This window comes from Salarias fasciatus, chromosome 7 (assembly GCF_902148845.1).
Source record: "Salarias fasciatus chromosome 7, fSalaFa1.1, whole genome shotgun sequence".
Lineage (NCBI taxonomy): Eukaryota > Metazoa > Chordata > Actinopteri > Blenniiformes > Blenniidae > Salarias > Salarias fasciatus.
In genome coordinates, this window is record NC_043751.1 from 7,569,277 (window position 1) to 7,588,277 (window position 19,001).

At 42.9% G+C, this 19,001-nt stretch overlaps 1 long non-coding RNA gene across 1 annotated transcript; it reads left to right on the top strand.

The window, feature by feature from the left end:
• The first annotated feature begins 53 nt into the window (after positions 1-53).
• LOC115391969 (uncharacterized) lies at positions 54-18,737 on the top strand. The gene is made up of 4 exons (XR_003931804.1): positions 54-122; positions 6,166-6,169; positions 15,041-15,046; positions 18,727-18,737. It is a non-coding gene; the product is annotated as an uncharacterized LOC115391969 (long non-coding RNA).
• Positions 18,738-19,001: the final 264 nt, after the last annotated feature.

The window sequence follows — 19,001 nt, forward strand, 5'->3', positions numbered from 1 at the left end:
GTGAGAGCAGACTGGCAGAGAGCCAGAGTGAAGCAGCATGGCACTCCCACACCGGGGCACCTCTCTCCAGTCTCCCAGCAGGCCGATGCGCCCGTCTCCGGTGTTCAGCACCTCCTCTGACTGTGGAGAGGACATCCGGTCAGAGGCTGCAGACTAGGCCTGCACAATATATCGTTAGAACATCGCCATCGCCATGTGCGCACGTGCAATAGTCACATCGCAGGATGTGCAATATTTTTTTTATTATTATTTTTAACTTTTGTTTTGCTTCGTAAGAGCAGCAAGCTCCTCCATGCTCCCCACAGCCGCTCTCTCTCCTTCCCTCCTAATCGGCACTCACCGGCCCCCTCCCTCCTCCACAGCGGGGAGGGGGGGGGGCACTCTCAGACTACTCTCTGAACACAGGCGACATGCAGGAGGAAGCGACGAAGGATTTAGTCCCCAAAATAAGGTCAACATGTGAAATTTGGAAGTATTTCGACTATAAAAAAAAAGACGATACGGAACAAAAAAACGTTCTCTGCTGACAGTGCCTCGTCGTGGTTGCCTCAACACGAGGTAATACGTCAAACCTGTTGGACCATTTCAAACGCCATCACAAGCTCCTGCATTTCCAGTGCAAAACCAAAGACCCCAGGTGAAACTTCATCTCCTCAAAAACCAATTGCAGAAGCCTTTGTTGGCATAACACCGTATGATGATTTTTACCTAGCGAAAGTCATGGTGCCGTTGCACACTGTGAATCATTAAAGAGGGATTTTAAAAAATGATCCACACGCTCGACAAGCGGTATGAAACACCACGTATCTCCTCAAATGGAGCTATTCAGGTCATCTGGTGAAAATTCTTACATTTTTAATATCGCAATATATACCGCAATATATCGCAAAGCCCCCAAAAAATCGCAATGTCAGTTTTTTCCAATATCGTGCAGCCCTACTGCAGACGGTCCCGGACATTTCCGTTCCAAACACGCTCTTCCTGGAGGCTGACCGTTTTCCAAAACATCACCCGTCGCACTCTACACACTCTTTAACAGAGTTGGTAGAGTTTTAATCTAATACAAAAAAGTTACTAAGGGAAATTTAAAAACTATTATGATCCAAAGCACATTTTCTCAGATTTGCATCCATTTGTGATACAGTTTTTGAATTTTCTTTCATACATACGTTAAATTATATGTATATCTATTTTCCAATTAATTTTATTTGATAAGAATAAAAATTTACGGTCAAATGGAAAATATACAGTATGTCAAAACAATATTTTTTTATATTTTGTTTTATATTGCTTTCATATTTTTTTCGAACTTTCGAAAAATATTTTTATTTTAATCACTCCGCTGGAAAACCTGGCGGAGTGACTCAAACTTGTGTAAACCATGTCAGACCTGTGGAGAGATTTCATCTTTCCGTACGACCATGATCGTACTGATAAATGCCGATCCTGTTGTTCATAACGCCAGACGCCATCGTACGTTTGTTTGATAAATGAAGGCCAATACTACTATTTATGTAATTTTCCGCCAAATCAATTTTAACTGAAGCTGCAAAGCATGTTTAACCTTTCAAATGAGGTTAACAGCTTTCATATATAGTTAGGATTAGGGCTGTCAGTTTTAGTCACATTAATTGCGATTAATTAATGGGGGAATGTCACTACATTTTTTAAAAAAATTGTGACTAACCTTAGAATTAGGGGGGTTTGGGTTAGCAGTTGGTTCAAAGAAATAGGAGAGAAAAATAATTTTTCTGTCATTGAGACATTGTTTTGTTTTGTTTTTCTTTTTGTTTTTTTGTTTTGTTTTGTTTTGTTTTTTTCATCCCTGCAGTCCAGGTGAATAATGAGCATTAGATTCTTCATTTGATGCTTGAAAATGTTACAAATATCACACTATGATCTTCTATGTCATGCACTGTTCAACACCAAAAGAAGAAGCGGGACTGGGACCTTGAGCATCTCAACTTCAAAAGGTTGGATGGTAAAATTCCTATATGTTCTGCTTCTGTGGGGGGTTTTTTCACCTTATGAACAAGAAGGCTGGATGTAGGTTCAAATGTGCATGTTCATCACAGTCCACAACATGAGTGTTTCGCTGAGTAACTCTAGAAAACTGATGGGTGTGTTCTGAGCCATTATTTGATTTTTTTTTTTTTTGTATAAAGTTAAATCGAAAGGAAAACAGTGAGCTGGTGTGGAGATAGTTTTTGTTTTAAATATCAGATAATAGTTTACATGTGCTTTCTGTGCATTTGTACGTTTTCTGTCCTTCCAGAGTTGGAAAACCTGCACTTAAGGTTAGTTTGTGGCTATAAATATGGGTAACTGTGCGTTTTGTATTTTTGCAGGATTTGTCCTACTTTGACACAGTTGTCTTATTTATTCAGGTTGTAATTTGTTAATTTGAAGCCCATCCCAGCTTTCCCTGTGTTTCTTGTCACTAATATTCCTCCAAGTCAGCTCCTCGAACTAATCCAAGGAGGTGTGTGGTTGTAATACCAAGGTTTCGCCACCGGATGGCGCCTGAGCTGAGTGGTGCAGAAAAAGCCGTTCAGGTGGAGTCCAGCTCCAACTTTTTCCTTTTTCGTTTTTCATCCTGACATTGTCAAATGAAGAAAATTAAAAAAAAAAAAAAAAAAATTGGTTTAAAAAATATTATTTTTGTCAAACTGATGTTTCCCTCCACAGTGCTCACAATCCAAACAGTCTGCTGTTCACTTCTCTTGGTGTGGAACACTTTACCCCCATCCTGGTGTCTTTGCACCGGCTCCCTGTTCATCTTCGCATTGACTTTATATTTAGATTATATTGTTAGATTTTATTTGCTTGCTTACTTGTTTGCTTTTAAAGCTTTGAAGGGGCTGGCCCCACCGAGGGCCTGCTGCAGCTGTTCAGGAAAAACAGACAAATGCATCAAAGTTATTTTGAAAGAATTGTGAAGATTGTGTTGAAACGGATGGAAAACAGTTTCAAATTGTTCAGGGTTCAAGGCTTTTTATTGTGTTCTAGACAGACGGGATGTTCAGAGAAATGAAATGCAAATGTTCTGCACTTTCATGCCTTCATAAACTACATTACATGTAATATTGCTGCACACACAAAAATTAACTTTAAAAGTCATTTACCTTTTAGAAAACAAAGAAGCTGATGAAGCTGAAAAAAGTTTACAGTAAAAACATTTTGAATGTCACAGTTTGGCCTGTAAAAATGCACATTCCAATGATTCATGTGCACTCTTCTTTTGCTTAGAATCACACATAGGGGATAAACTGAGCAGTCCTGTTTCAATGTTGCAAATTGTGTTCAACTTAACTTGGAAATAGACTTCATTGGGCTTTACTTGTAGATTTTTATACGAAAGATGTAATAATTTCTCAAATATTAATTTGGCCGTTCAATTAATTCAGATACAAAGATTGTACTCCAAATAAAATTGTGGCTGTTTGGACTAAATTCCTTAAATTTCCAATTCCTCCAAAATATAAAGAAATGCACTTTAAAAATCTCAATGAAATGTACCCTTCAAGTGAATTTATTCAAAAGCCATTCAAATGTGATGCAGCAAAATGTCCCCTATGTGAGAACCGTTTGGAGACAACAGAGCTGCGTTCTTGGAATGTACTACAGTCCAAAACCCCTGGACTGATATATGGAATGATATATGTCTTGTTTTGATTTGGAGTTTTGTGTTTTTTTGTCATTATTGTTTTATTTTCAATATGTTCAATTAAAAAAAAGGTGTCAGCCATCTGGACAAATGGGGGCTGGCTTTGGGACTCCTGTCTATATTTCTCTGGAGTTTTGTGATTTTGTCATGACTGTTCATGCTCAATAAAAAAAAAAAAACAAAACATAAATTAAGAACAAAATTGGAAAACCTTAATAAAAAAAAAACTCCTGTCTATATATGTGGTTATGATGTTTCTTGCCTGTCCTCTCCTGTCCAGGATGGAGCCTGTCTTCATCCATTGAGAGCTCCAGCTAACCCTGCACAGGATAAAGGGGTATAAAAGGTAGAGGCTTCAATCATTTTGTTTCTCTCTCTCTGAAAAGAATACTTACGTGTGATCTGGAAAATACAGTAGCTCTTTAACTGCTGCTCATCAAACAGTGAACAATTTTCTCTGCTGAGGGAAAATCTTAGTAAATCTGATTGTGATGGAATCAGTACCCAGAACTCTGGGCCTCAGCAGGTTCTGTTCAGAGGCGTACTACGCAGTTTTGTTTTTTGGTGCACCAGTAAGTTCTTTGTCAGTTTATCAATTAAATTATAAACAAATGGTTTGGCTCATCTGACCTGAGTGCTGCAGTTTGAAATACCTTTGGCTTGATCAACACCATGCACTTGTGTTCTCTGTTATTGTTGTTGGTTGTTGTAGTGCAGATAAATTCAGTGTTGCCTACCTGTAAAATTGTGTTAGTTATGTACAATTGAGATATGTTTTCTGTCAGTTAATGGCATTTCTCTAACTGGCTGTTCATATTTTTTGGATAATTCTCACCTGGAGCCTGTTGAACTAAACCAAGATAAGGGATTAAGCTTCGATATCCTCTTTGTCCTGGATGAAAGAATCCTACTTTTTTTGCAATAGACCTCTGGTCTGATTTTGAAGCATTGATGCCAGTTTAAATACAATAGTGCCTTGAGCCTATGTGTCAGTCTATCTCAGTGTGCATTGTTAAGCATTTACAAAATACAATATATTGATTTCTTCAGTATTTTGTTCTAATTTATTAATTTGTTACCGTAATTACTCATATTGTCCAGTTCCTTATTTTTCCTCAGCCCCCATGCTACATGAATTGAATAGCCCTGTTTTACAGTGTAGTCTTAGTCTGTCTTGATTGTCTTGGATCACTAAACAGAATCACAGCGCCAAGTTTCATCAGAATAAAAAGTGAGGGTTGTTTCAGCGCGTGTTGTTGGGAGTGTAAAGGCCACGCTCTGAATCTCTGAGTTTCCACCAGGTGATATGTAGGAAGTGTGATCAGGGAGGGCAAGGCCCTGCCAGGCCCGCAGGCGCCGTGCAGGATTCACTCTACATTCACAGAACTCACTACTGGACTGAACAAACCGTAGTGCCCACGAGCAACTGGCAGACAGCTAGACTCTCACTTTTGGTGTGTGTCATTTTTTTCTACAGTTAAAGATCACCTTTAATTCTACATCCTGGCTTCTGCAATGAAGAAGAAACCTGCAGAGCCAGACTTAGAGGTGGAGACTCTCTGCAGAACCAGGCTCAGATGGAGACTTTCATTTTTTTGCCAGTTTTCACCATCAGACGGTACGGATCAGTCAAACGTGAACCGTCTCTCTGTGTTTGTCCTGTGTCTGGTGGTGCGTCCATGGTGGAGCCTGTCTTCAGCTGCCTCCATTCATCCGAAATACTCAATCCCAAACCTGCTGTGACATCAGACTCACCAACTCCAACCACTAGATGGCAACAGCGAAACACGTCGGGTTTCTTCCTCTGGCTCAGTCATGTTTCTGGCAGCCTGTTCTAAAACTTCACGTGTCTTGATCTGTATGGATGGTGTGTCCAAGAAGAGTTTCAATGCTCCAATAAGTGTCTTTTTGGAACATCTCATCATGTATCTGATGCTCAGTTCAAGGTTCATCGATACATCTGTGATCCTCTAAGAAACTGAACCTGATGGTTCAGTATCAGGTGACCTGCTGAGACTGAAGGCTTCAGTTTCAACCACAGCCACGGAGACGGAGCAGCCTCAGAAGTTTATAACGTCAACCAAAGCAGCAACAGCAAACAGAAAACTGTTAAATCAAACTCCTCCCAATTGGAAAGGCACGTTCAGGGACCTTATTCTAAACAATAAGTGCATAAAAAGTAAAGGTGCTGAACTGGACGGTCAGATTTACTTTGATTTTTATCCAAAATTGAAGTTAAAAGTGTCATTATAGAGCATTCACAACTGAAGAGTGGTTAGAGGAGCTTTGCTCTTCTCCACTATTGTGTTAACTATTATAAATTGGCTTGTAGGAGAGAAAGGATGATCATTTTCTCTTGTTTATTGATACCTAACATCACTAAAGGAACATGCATTTACCTTCACATCTTTCCCCTTTCATAGATTTCCAAATCTTCTCCTAGGGTCACAAGTGTCAAGCAGATATGAAAGCTTCCTCATCTGTCTTCATTTAGTCAGGCGGGTCATGTGTGCATGTGTGCATGAATTCACTCATGCATGTGAATACGACAGTACATTCACTGACATGGGAAAATAATGATACACAGACTGCATTGCTATATTTCAGTTAGTTCTGCATGCTTGAACTTAGGGAAGCACAGACACCGATACTGATACTGATACTGCACAATGTACCTCTACTAGTTTGTTTATGAAGTACTTGTATGGGTACTCAGTATCAGGGAGTGGCTAAACTGGTTATTACTCATTATCATCGGTGCATCTGTGTCACAGGAGTTGGACTTGAAACTTAAATATTCCAGGTAGTATTTCGGAAGATAATTGGTTGTTTGACACTTAGTTGGGTGAGGGACGCAGACACACCAGCCAGTCTGCACAGCAGAGAGGACGGAGCTGAAGACAAGACGGGACGAGACAGGCACCAGAGAGGACGCCCTGCAGAGCCCCCATATCACTCAGATCAGGTTTTTAACAAAACAAAATATGAAACTTGAGCGTGTGTATTCAATCTGTCCAGTGATTTCTGAACAGTGAATTATTTAGCAGTCTGAAAGCCTGTGGAACTACGGTAAAACATATTACCAAGGGAGACTGTGAGCCGTGTAAACGTAATCCTGCTGAATCCCAGCGACAGGGACACTGATATGAAGCATGAAGTCATACTCCATGCTTATCAGGGACGGTCTCTCCGTCCCTCTGGACGCTCACTGGGTTTGGTTGCTTTTCTCCACTTGATTCTTTCTTGAAGTTTCACAACATGATGGAATAATCGGGTTGTGTTTTTAGACACGTTCACCTGCAACGTGCTGCTGCTTTACACACTTTGCTTTGATATAAAAACATTCATCATTACTTTCTGTAAAGGCTGAATATTTCAATATGTACCCTGTAAAAGTATGAAATTAAGGTCCAAACCAGAAATATAAAAATAATAAAGATATTGGAAATGGAATACATGTCTAATCAATCTACAGCTCTAAATTCACTAAAATGTTTGTAAATGCAAATGCAAATGCAGCTAATATACTGAATTCAATAATTTTGTAATCTTGTGAAGCTGTGTTTTATTCTCAAAGGAGCATAATCGATATTTTGGTGTTGAAACTGAGACTTTCTACCGCTGGGACTTTCCGGAACCGTTCACACAACGTTTTCAAGTGAAAATGCAAAACCTTCATGGTGTTTTGGGTTTTTCGTTGCTCTGAGACACTTAGGTTGGTACTTTTAGATTCGAGAGTCACCCAGAATAACAGGGACCTTTATGGTCAGAGCCTGAACAGTGCAGAGTGGACGTCAAATGATTTGGTATTAAATTCTGAAACATTAATGGAAATGAAAATGACTGTAATTCCAGACTTTCAGGAGCAAAATGTTTACAAGAGACAAAGAATGAATTAGTGGCCCCTGGTGGAACAGAGTCAACGATATAGCTGCAGATAAGGTGAAACTCTAGAAACTAAAAAAAAAAAAAAAGTGAGTGATGCAGTGTAAACATTAGGCACCGAGAGGAATCTCCTCTTTCCACACACACACACACACACACACACACACACACACACACACACACACACACACACACACACACACACACACACACGTCTCTGTGTGACCTTTTAGGATAGAGTTGCAGCCTAAATGCTGGCTATCAGTGGAGCGCATGGTCCAGACTGGAGATGATTTATCAGTAGAAAACAGAGGAGGAGCTTCATTAATATTTAAAAGTAAAACAGCAGCAACTGACTTTAACGTCCAGAAACCTGAAGCACAGACATATATGGTCTAGTATCAGAACGTGAGTGTGTGTGTGTGTGTGTGTGAAGCTGAACTGGTGTTTTCTCATATATTCCTTCCTTTGTCATGATTGTATTTTTTGTTTCTACTGTCATTCTCATCGTCTGTAGTTGATTTTAACGTCAGTTTGTGCCAATTTCCTTGAAAATGTTATGTTCTGAAAGGTGCTACATGAATAAAATCATTATCATCACCAATATACATAAATAAACGATCAATAAATTATTCCAAACAAATCAATTTGGGTAAATTAAGACAACGGTACATCACATGCTGCACTTATGTTTATCTGAGTGTAATAACCTGATAAATATCAGTTGTGTGTTTCTCTGTTGTTGTTTTTTAATTATCTGATGTTTATGTATGTTCAGAATCAAATTCATAAATGGTTGTTAAAATGTTTTTTTATAATTCATGGTGAGGTTGTGAACTGAATTCAAAAATAGTTAATTGATATTGATTATTTTTTTTGTATTTGGAGAAAGTTTTTTTGCGTGTGTGACGACACAGCAGGAGGGACTAGTTTGCGTCGGCGCGGAGGTTCACGGGGGCCGCGCATGGAGGAACGAGAGAACGAGAAACGTGTGGGGAGGAAACCAGACTTGGAGCCGTACTGGAGAGCGAAATCTGGATTATATCCCAGTCAGGCGGACTTTTCTCGGGTGGACCTCGCTCATCCTGTCGGTTGGAGCGGGTTTTGATGACGGAACCCCGTGCTTACTTGCCGTGCAGCTGGAGCTAACGAGATTAGCTTAGCTTGCTGGAGCGGCCTTGGCACGGCTTGCTTGAGGAACGTCGGACGCCACAGGAACGGGGAGCGCTGTCGGTGGGAGCTGTGGAAACAGCACGGACGCTGCCTGGTGGAGGTCAGTACGTGGTCTGCAGGAGGGACCGAGCCCTGCAGTTGGCCGCTGTTTCTTCGCACAGAGAGAGGACAGTCTGCCGGCAGGGGAACTACAGGTGTGGCAGGGATACCGTCACCTTTGAAACTGGGGGGGAACGCCATTTAAGAGCTCCAACATAAAGCGCGCCAACGAACTATAAACTGAACTTTAAAACAAGAGTGCACTCAGGCTCACAGAATATAGTTTTTTTCATTTAAATCCCGGGTGATTGTGTTTATGTTGATTGATTCATTGTCCATTCAAGGTGTTAATTTGATGTGGTTTTGAAAGAGTTCAATACAGAGTTCACTTCAATCGTTGTGGTTGTATTATTTCTGCGGTGTATTCATACAAAGTGAAGTGAGAATCATACATTACCCTAGACTGTTTTTTTCATTGGAATGTCTCTCTCACCTTAATTTTATTAATCTAAAGGGACTCTTATTTCATCCGTCCATTATACAGTGTTTTATGTAGAGCCGGTGGTGAGAGGGTTACATTTTTGGGGGCTCGTCCGGGATTGTTTTATTTTTCTGTGGATGTGTGAAACTCGTGGCGAACTAAGTCAGCATCTTGTGTGATTCTGTGTGACTTTCAAAATGGATGCTGCTGAGATTGAAGCATGGTGCAGAAGGAAACAGGTCGCCTGTGAAAATGCTCTTGTGTTGAGTAACATTGCTTCTGATGTTGCAGATGATGTGCTGCTCAGAGCTTTAAGCCAGGTCAAAGTTTTGGGAAAATGTACGATTGTCGATCGCTGTCTTGACACCGCTTCTAAGACGCAGTTTGTGCTAATTCGGACTTCCACTGACCTGACTAAGCAAGACCTGCCAGACTGTGTTGGACTTCCCGGGGAAGTTGGGCCCTGGCCTGTTCATGTGCTTCCTGTTTCTCAAGGGGAGGGAGGGTTTAAAGATAAACTACTGTCCTTTTTGGAGCAGGAAGGGAAGACGGTTGCTGACATCCAAGGGTTTCTTGATCCCTCCCCACTTAATGTAAACACAGCACTGATCAATGCACTTAGCTCCATTGTGGACAAATGTAGCCCAGCCTCTGCTGATACCCATAGCTACCGCAAGCTGCGCATGTTTTCTGGAGTCAAGCCTGTTCCCAGTGGGGAAGAGGAGTACGATGCTTGGGCTGAGCAGACCATGCATTTGCTCGAGGAGTGGCAGTGCAATGATGCTGTAAAAAAACAGAGAGTGGTGGAAAGTTTGAAAGGGCCTGCAGCAGACATTGTCCGATTTCTAAAAACGCAGAACCCTTCTGCTACTTCTTATGACTACATGCAGGCTTTGGAAGTGGCTTTTGGGACCACTGAGAGCACTTCTGACCTTCTTGTGAGATTCAGACACACATTTCAGAATGATGGTGAAAAACTTTCCAGTTACCTGTTCAGGTTGGATAAATTACTGCACTCTGTGTTGCGAAAAGGTGGGATCAAGGTTCCTGAAATGGATCAGCTTCGCGTTGACCAGATTGTGAGGGGTGCGTTACCCAGTGACATGATTGCCTTACGCATCCGCATGACTCATAAGCTGCGAGCACCTCCTTCTTTTAGCGAGTTATTGAAGGAAGTGAGGGAGGAGGAGGATGTGCTTCAGAGCAGACGTGATGTCAAAAGTAAAGTTGTGTCCAACACTGTTTCAGTGCCCTTACCAACTTCTGATGACAAAGAGCACTCTGATGTGGAGCAGCTGAGAAAAGAGATCAGTGTCATGAAGGCAGAGATGGTGAATCTTAGAGCTGCAACCATAATGACTCCCACAGACACCCGCGAAGCACGGGCCGAAATCCCAAAAGGGAAATTCAGGAAAAGTGATCAGCTACAAAAGTCCCACTATGATGAGGACAAACCAGGGATTTTCTGTTATAAGTGCGGGGAGGATGGACATTTCAAACGTGAGTGTGAGGGTGAGGAGAACCTCAAGAGAGTCAACAATCGCCTGATAAAATTAACCAAGAAAATGGGAAACTACCGAGGGACCCAGTAAAGGAACGGCCTGGGGTCCCGGTGGTAAAAACACGTTCCAACAAGTGCATCAAAAGTGATAAACAAGTGGTAGACACTATACCAGAAGGCTTAGTGGGCCCCAGTTCAGCTGTGTCAGTACAGATTGAGGGCATTTATGCTAAAGCCATCCTTGACACTGGCTCTCAAGTTACTCTGCTGTACAAGTCTTTCTATGAGAAGTACCTGACTCATTTGCCATTGACGCCTATCAGTGCCTTACAAATATGGGGACTTAGCCCTTCTGAGTACCCTTATGATGGTTATTTGTCAGTCAGGTTGGAGTTCATGGAGGCTGATGTCGGAGTGGTTGAGAACATTGATGCTCTTGTGCTGGTCTGTCCTGACCCCGCGGTTAAAGGCGAGGCATCCATTCTCATTGGCACAAACACACCCACTGTGCAGCGGTTGCTGAAAAGCTGTAAAGACAAGAGGGGGGAGGACTTTTTGAGCACAATGCAAATTCACCCTGTGTTCCAAGGTGTGTTTGAAAAGTTAGCTGACACGCCACCCTGTTGTGATGATGACGATGATAAGAGAGGGACTGTGTGGTTCACTCAAACAAAACCTGTAACCTTGCGCCCTGGGGGAGTGGCTAGAGTGACAGGTGTTCCAAAGTTTCAAGGAATTCCCAGTAGTCATGCGATCCTTGTGGATTCTCCCGATGAACAGTCAGATGACTCAAGATTCCCCGATCAGATTCTGGTGCGGTCAGAACTGCAGGCATCATCTGTAGTAATGTCGAAAAGAATCACGGTGCTTGTCAGAAATGTTTCAGCCAAAGCAGTCACGCTGACCAAGGGCACGCCAATTGCTCATCTCTTTCCTGTGGAGGTGATGCCTCCACATGGAGTGAGCAAAGAGACCAAAGATAAGTCCAAGAATAAAATGACTCCAGCCTCTTTAAATTTTGGAGATTCTCCTGTCTCTAAAGAATGGAAAGAGAGACTGACAAAGAAATTGATGGAGCGCTCCGAAGTTTTCTCCACTCATGAGTTTGACGTGGGATGCAGTCAAAACACATGCCACACCATTAAAACCACCGACGACAGACCCTTCAGGGAGAGGTCTCGTCGACTGCCACCTGCTGATGTTGAGGCATTGAGAGAGCATTTAGGGCAGCTAAAGAAGGCTGGGATCATTACTGAGTCCCGCAGCCCTTATGCTTCGCCTATAGTGGTGGTAAGGAAAAAGAATGGCAAAATACGGATGTGTGTGGATTTCAGGACCTTGAACAGGCGTACTGTCCCAGACCAGTATACTGTGCCGAGGATTGAAGATGCTTTAGCTTGTCTAAATGGCAGCAAATGGTTCAGTGTGCTTGACTTGAGGAGTGGCTACTATCAAGTGCCGATGAGTGAGAGTGACAAAGAAAAGACGGCTTTCATTTGCCCGATTGGTTTCTACCAATTTGAACGGATGCCACAGGGAGTGTCAGGGGCTCCTGCCACATTCCAACGCATTATGGAGAAAACTGTCGGGGACATGAATCTGCTTGAGGTGTTGGTTTATCTTGACGACCTTATTGTGTTTGGTGCCACTCTTGAAGAGCATGAGGCGAGGTTGTTAAAGGTGCTTGATCGACTCAAGGATGAAGGGCTTAAGCTGTCGCTGGACAAATGCCAGTTTTGTCAGCCATCAGTGACATATGTTGGACATGTCATCTCTCAAAATGGTGTGTCTACCGATCCCAAAAAGACCGAGGCTGTAACCACATGGCCCAGACCAACCACAGTAACTGCTTTGAGGTCATTTCTTGGTTTCTGTGGATACTACAGGCGGTTCGTGAAGGATTATTCCAAAATCACTTATCCTTTGAACCAACTACTGTCCGGTTATCCACCTGCTGCAAAGAAGTCGAAGTTGAACAACAACAGGGACTACCTCAACCCAGCTGAGCCTTTTGGGAGTAGATGGGATGGAGAATGTGAAGCAGCCTTTGAAATGCTTAAGCAGAGACTTACACAAGCTCCTGTGTTAGCTTTTGCCGATCCACGGTTACCCTACGTTTTGCACGTGGATGCCAGCCGAGAAGGCTTAGGGGGTGTGCTTTATCAGGATCAGGGCGAAGGCCTGAGACCAGTTGCTTTTGTGAGTCGGAGCTTAACTCCCTCGGAAAAACATTACCCTGCTCATAAACTTGAGTTTCTGGCATTGAAGTGGGCAGTGGTGGATAAGCTACATGACTACCTGTATGGGGTGAAGTTTGAAGTCCGCACGGACAACAATCCACTGACTTATGTGCTGACCTCTGCTAAACTTGATGCCACCGGTCACCGCTGGCTAGCGGCATTGTCGACATATGACTTCAGCCTGAAGTACAGGTCTGGGGTTCAAAACATTGATGCTGATGCGTTGTCGCGTCGCCCACATCTTTCACAGACCTCAGAACAAAAATGGAAAGACATTTCCCCTGCAGGTGTGAGAGCTATGTGTCAGAGTTCTACAGTGACCAAGCAGAGAAATCATTGTCTGACAAGGGCAATTGATCAGTTAGTGCCTTCTGTCCATGCCCTTCCACAGGTTTTCTGTAATTTGTCCACTCTGAACACCCAAGGAATGCCAGTTTTGACTCACAGGGAGTTGTCAGAAGCTCAGCAAGAGGATGTTGCCATTGGAGAAATATGGTCAGCTTTTCAGCAGGGTGATGTGTCGAGAGTTGACAAGACTAAACATGAAACCTGCCCTTCACTTTTGAGAGAATGGGGTAATTTCAAGATGCAACAGGGTGTCCTGTACCGGTTCACAACTCCCCCTGGCAAAGCACAACAATTTCAGCTTGTCTTGCCTGAGAAGTATAGGGAGATGGTGCTGAAGTCACTACATGATGATTCTGGTCATCTCGGGGTGGATAAGACCTATGGATTGATTAAAGACCGGTTTTACTGGCCGAGGATGAAAACTGCGGTCGAGGACTATTGCAAAGCATGTGCACGCTGCATCAGGAGGAAAACTCTACCCCGAAAAGTTGCCCCTTTGTCTCATATGCACAGTGATGGTCCACTGGATTTGGTGTGCATGGATTTTTTATCCATCGAACCAGACTCAAGCAACACTGAAAACGTTCTTGTTGTCACTGATCACTATACACGGTACGCTCAGGCCTTCCCCACAAAAGATCAGAAAGCGGCGACTGTGGCAAAGGTTTTGGTGGAGAAGTACTTTGTTCACTATGGGCTGCCGAAGAGGATGCATAGTGATCAGGGACGGGACTTTGAGAGTTGTCTTATTCGTGAGCTGTTGACTATGCTTGGCATTGACAAATCCAGGACCACCCCCTATCATCCTCAGGGTGATCCTCAGCCCGAGAGATTCAACAGGACATTGTTAGACATGTTGGGGACTTTGGAGCCGAGCAGAAAGAGAAGGTGGAGTCAGTATGTTGCACAGTTGGTCCATGCATATAACTGCACTCCTAATGAGGCCACCGGGTTCTCCCCTTATTATCTCATGTTTGGGCGTGAGGCCAGAATGCCTGTGGATCTTTGTTTTGGAACTTCAAGTGATGGAACTCGACCCAAAAAGTACTTGAAGTATGTTGCTGACCTGAAAAGGGAGTTAAAAGCAGCATATAACTTAGCTGAAGCAGCTGCTGCTAAGCAAAACAAAGACAACAAACAGAGATATGATCAAAAGATTCGTTTTACACAGTTGTTGCCTGGGGACAGGGTTCTGATACGGAACTTGGGGTTATCAGGGAAGCACAAGTTAGCTGATCGTTGGGCTTCTAACCCGTACATTGTTGAGAGTCAAATGTCCGACTTGCCCGTGTTTCGGTTAAGACCGGCTGATGGACAGGGACCAGAAAAAACTCTCCATCGGAATCACCTCCTACCCCTGGGACAAACTGTGACTCAGCAGCCACTTTCTGATCCTGAATGTGCACTTCCTGTCAGAACCAAGCATAGGAGGAGAAAGAGACATTGCAATGGTGTTGACCAATCAGACAGTGAACAGACACCAGTCGAATTGTTGAACAGACTGGAAGATGAAGAAGGGACAGTTACTGCACATAATGTTGAGAGTTCAGACTCAGATGATGAAGAACAGGGTGTATGGTTTGATGATGGAGCTCACAGGAACGGGGATCACACTGGAAGTACTGAACCTTTCAGTCTTGACCTCGACATTCTGTGGCATGACCAGAATGAACAGCCATCAACAGTGGACTCTGTGGCTTCACCAGAAGCGAGTGAGAAAGAGGGACGTTCAGAGCCAGCTGAGACAGTCGAAGAGCCTGAACCTCCGTCAACTCATGAAGATGAGACAGACTTTGAAACTGAGCCGGACGTTGCTTTTGAGACTGAGACCAGACGTGCACACAGACTCAGGCGAGCTCCTCTCAAGTTAACCTATGACACTCTTGGTAGTCCCAGTATTATTGCCACTCCCACAGTTAGGCATGTTTCCTGTTTTTATAAGTGGATTGGCACTCCACTTGTTGCTTGAATGTTACAAGGTGATTCATTTTTGGGATACTGATATATTTGTGTAATGTACAAAGTCATGAGGGCATGCCTTTAAATTAGTGGGGGGAGAGTGTAATAACCTGATAAATATCAGTTGTGTGTTTCTCTGTTGTTGTTTTTTAATTATCTGATGTTTATGTATGTTCAGAATCAAATTCATAAATGGTTGTTAAAATGTTTTTTTATAATTCATGGTGAGGTTGTGAACTGAATTCAAAAATAGTTAATTGATATTGATTATTTTTTTTGTATTTGGAGAAAGTTTTTTTGCGTGTGTGACGACACAGCAGGAGGGACTAGTTTGCGTCGGCGCGGAGGTTCACGGGGGCCGCGCATGGAGGAACGAGAGAACGAGAAACGTGTGGGGAGGAAACCAGACTTGGAGCCGTACTGGAGAGCGAAATCTGGATTATATCCCAGTCAGGCGGACTTTTCTCGGGTGGACCTCGCTCATCCTGTCGGTTGGAGCGGGTTTTGATGACGGAACCCCGTGCTTACTTGCCGTGCAGCTGGAGCTAACGAGATTAGCTTAGCTTGCTGGAGCGGCCTTGGCACGGCTTGCTTGAGGAACGTCGGACGCCACAGGAACGGGGAGCGCTGTCGGTGGGAGCTGTGGAAACAGCACGGACGCTGCCTGGTGGAGGTCAGTACGTGGTCTGCAGGAGGGACCGAGCCCTGCAGTTGGCCGCTGTTTCTTCGCACAGAGAGAGGACAGTCTGCCGGCAGGGGAACTACAGGTGTGGCAGGGATACCGTCACCTTTGAAACTGGGGGGGAACGCCATTTAAGAGCTCCAACATAAAGCGCGCCAACGAACTATAAACTGAACTTTAAAACAAGAGTGCACTCAGGCTCACAGAATATAGTTTTTTTCATTTAAATCCCGGGTGATTGTGTTTATGTTGATTGATTCATTGTCCATTCAAGGTGTTAATTTGATGTGGTTTTGAAAGAGTTCAATACAGAGTTCACTTCAATCGTTGTGGTTGTATTATTTCTGCGGTGTATTCATACAAAGTGAAGTGAGAATCATACATTACCCTAGACTGTTTTTTTCATTGGAATGTCTCTCTCACCTTAATTTTATTAATCTAAAGGGACTCTTATTTCATCCGTCCATTATACAGTGTTTTATGTAGAGCCGGTGGTGAGAGGGTTACATGAGGAAAGAGCTTTACGATAAATGGACTAAAACACCCTTCTGCTGGTTGATGAAATTACAGTGAATCTTAGGTCTCGTTTTACACATTTCTAGTGAAAATGCATCATTTTTGTGTTTTCATTCCAGAAAAGTTGTGTTTTCATCCTAAATCCTTACCTTTGAAATTTATCTCATTTATTTTAATCTCTAGAATTTATCGTAATAGTTTGGTATAGCAGTTAATCCACTGACTTCAACCTGTTCCTTTTGTTTCTCATTTAAAGCGAACATTTGAATTTGCTGTGTGTTGAGCTATATAACCAGAAATGGACCATTTAATTGCACTTTTTCATGTTGTACTTTTACAGTAGAGTCGTCCTTGGATTTTTAATTGATTGATTGCATTGCAGTCATTTCATTCCAGGGAATATATCAGTCTTTCCCAGGTATTCTCGCCTCTGCCTGAAGGAAAAACAAACCAAAGCCAGAGTTCAGTGAAGTCTCTTTTAATGAGTCAGAAGCATACACAGAGCCACCCCAAAGTTCACCACACCTCAGCTTTTCTGAAGGACAGCATATTAAATTATTCTAATACCACACAGAGTTATGTATGCAGATGAATATATAGCACTTTTTTTTTCTATAAAGATAGAAAGAACAGAAGACATACATCGACTGAGTAATGATGATCGTAACACATTCAGTTTAAATACTCTTATGGGAAACACGATGCAGAGGAACGACCGACAGAGAGAGAAGAGTGAAAGATAGACTGAGTAAATAGAGGAGAGGAAGGCGAAGGGAGGAGTGGAGCCCAGAGAAATCACGAACAGAAGGTGGTCATATGGGATTAGTTCTGTCCTCCAGTAAGTCTGCAGCTGCTGTCCTGAGTGAAACACCATGAGCCAAGTTAGCAGCAAACAGGAGAGATCAGACAGCAGCATCAGCATGAACGAACACTTCTGGTCTCACAGGACTAAACTAAACTAGCATGAAAGATTTCAACTATTAAACAATTTCACGTCATTTCTGGACCGAGTGTGAGTGCGTGAGCTCAGCGATCGTAGCTGCTATAGTGCATCTTCCTGACTTTCTGGTTGCACGAAAACCCAACTGACAGATTTTCACTCAGGGAAGGCAAAATACATCTGAGGGTTGGAATCAGGGGGTCAAACATGATTAGTTCAGGAGCCGTGGGGTTCTGCAGCCTGTAGCTCCAATAAGCCAAATACACATGAATAAACATCTCATTTTTATTTGATTGACATGGCGGGCTAAAAAGTGATTCAAAAATATAGGTGAAATCTGAAAAAAAAAAAAAAAAAAGCTAAAACCACAAGAAATGGAGAGGAAAAAAAATATAAAAATGATTTTCAGAAACCTGAAATGACTTGAATTCCTATTTAAAAAAAAATAAATAAAAAAAACTTCTCCTCCAGCTGTTGCATTATGGGTGTTTTTACAAATGGGCTCTGACAGCAGGGCTTTCATGGCAGCATCACTGATATCTCAGCTCGGGGCTCAGTGTTGTCTTGTGTCTGCAACTTTTCATAAATTTGTTAAAAAGTCAAAGGTTTCTTGGCGATTTTTAAAATTTTCTCGGTGGGCAGGATTGAAGTCTCTTGTGGGTCTTTTTTCGGCCCATGGGCCTTATGTTTGATCAAACAGCAGAGTTTAATTTCACATTCACTGCCTGTAGCGGGATTTTTGGTGTGGAAATATGCAGTTCAATGGAAAATGAAAGGGTTATTTCTAGAACAACCTTAAACAATTCCCTGTCTCTGCTTCTCAACACACCCATCAGATGTATGAAGAGAGGTGGAAAACCATCATTACGCGGCAAGTCATGAGGAAACCTTGCAACATGAGGACCAGCAGCTTTCAGTGGTTGGACATCATGTAAACAGTCAAAAACATGGCGCCTGTGACGCATTCTGCACCTCTAAATGTTCATGGAGTCTTTTCTGAGTGGCTCAACGCTCTCGTCTTACACAACGAGTCTCTGCTTCGAGGTAAAACATGACCTACTGGAGGACACAACGCAGGGAAAACACACAGTGAGGGCAGAACACCGGGCGGAACGGCATTAGGCGTCAGCGTCAACTCCATAAGAGCGTCAAAGACCAGAACTCAGGAGGAGCTGCCAGTAGTGGCCTATGCATGAAGAATAGAGAAATATTAAACCTCTGGGCAGGGTTTGAAACCTATTCTGGCAGTTTTTCTGCATTTTTCGAAGCAGATCAGCTTCCAGGAAAAGTCCAAGGCCACACACAGGTGTCAGAACAGTGATTCACACTATCTCCACTATCTACAGTCCACCGTCACACCGGTGTTCACCAGTCCTGATCCGGGAGACCGCTGCCATGCACGGGACTGATGGGAACACACACCGACACACCTCAGTCGGCGTCCAGGACCAGGAGTGAGGAACACTCCTTAAGACAAACGGCAAACAAGCATTCAACTAAGACTCCTCCATGGCTTTTTTTGTCTTTTGTATCAATGGGTTCTAACCTTTGATAACCAAACATATAGATA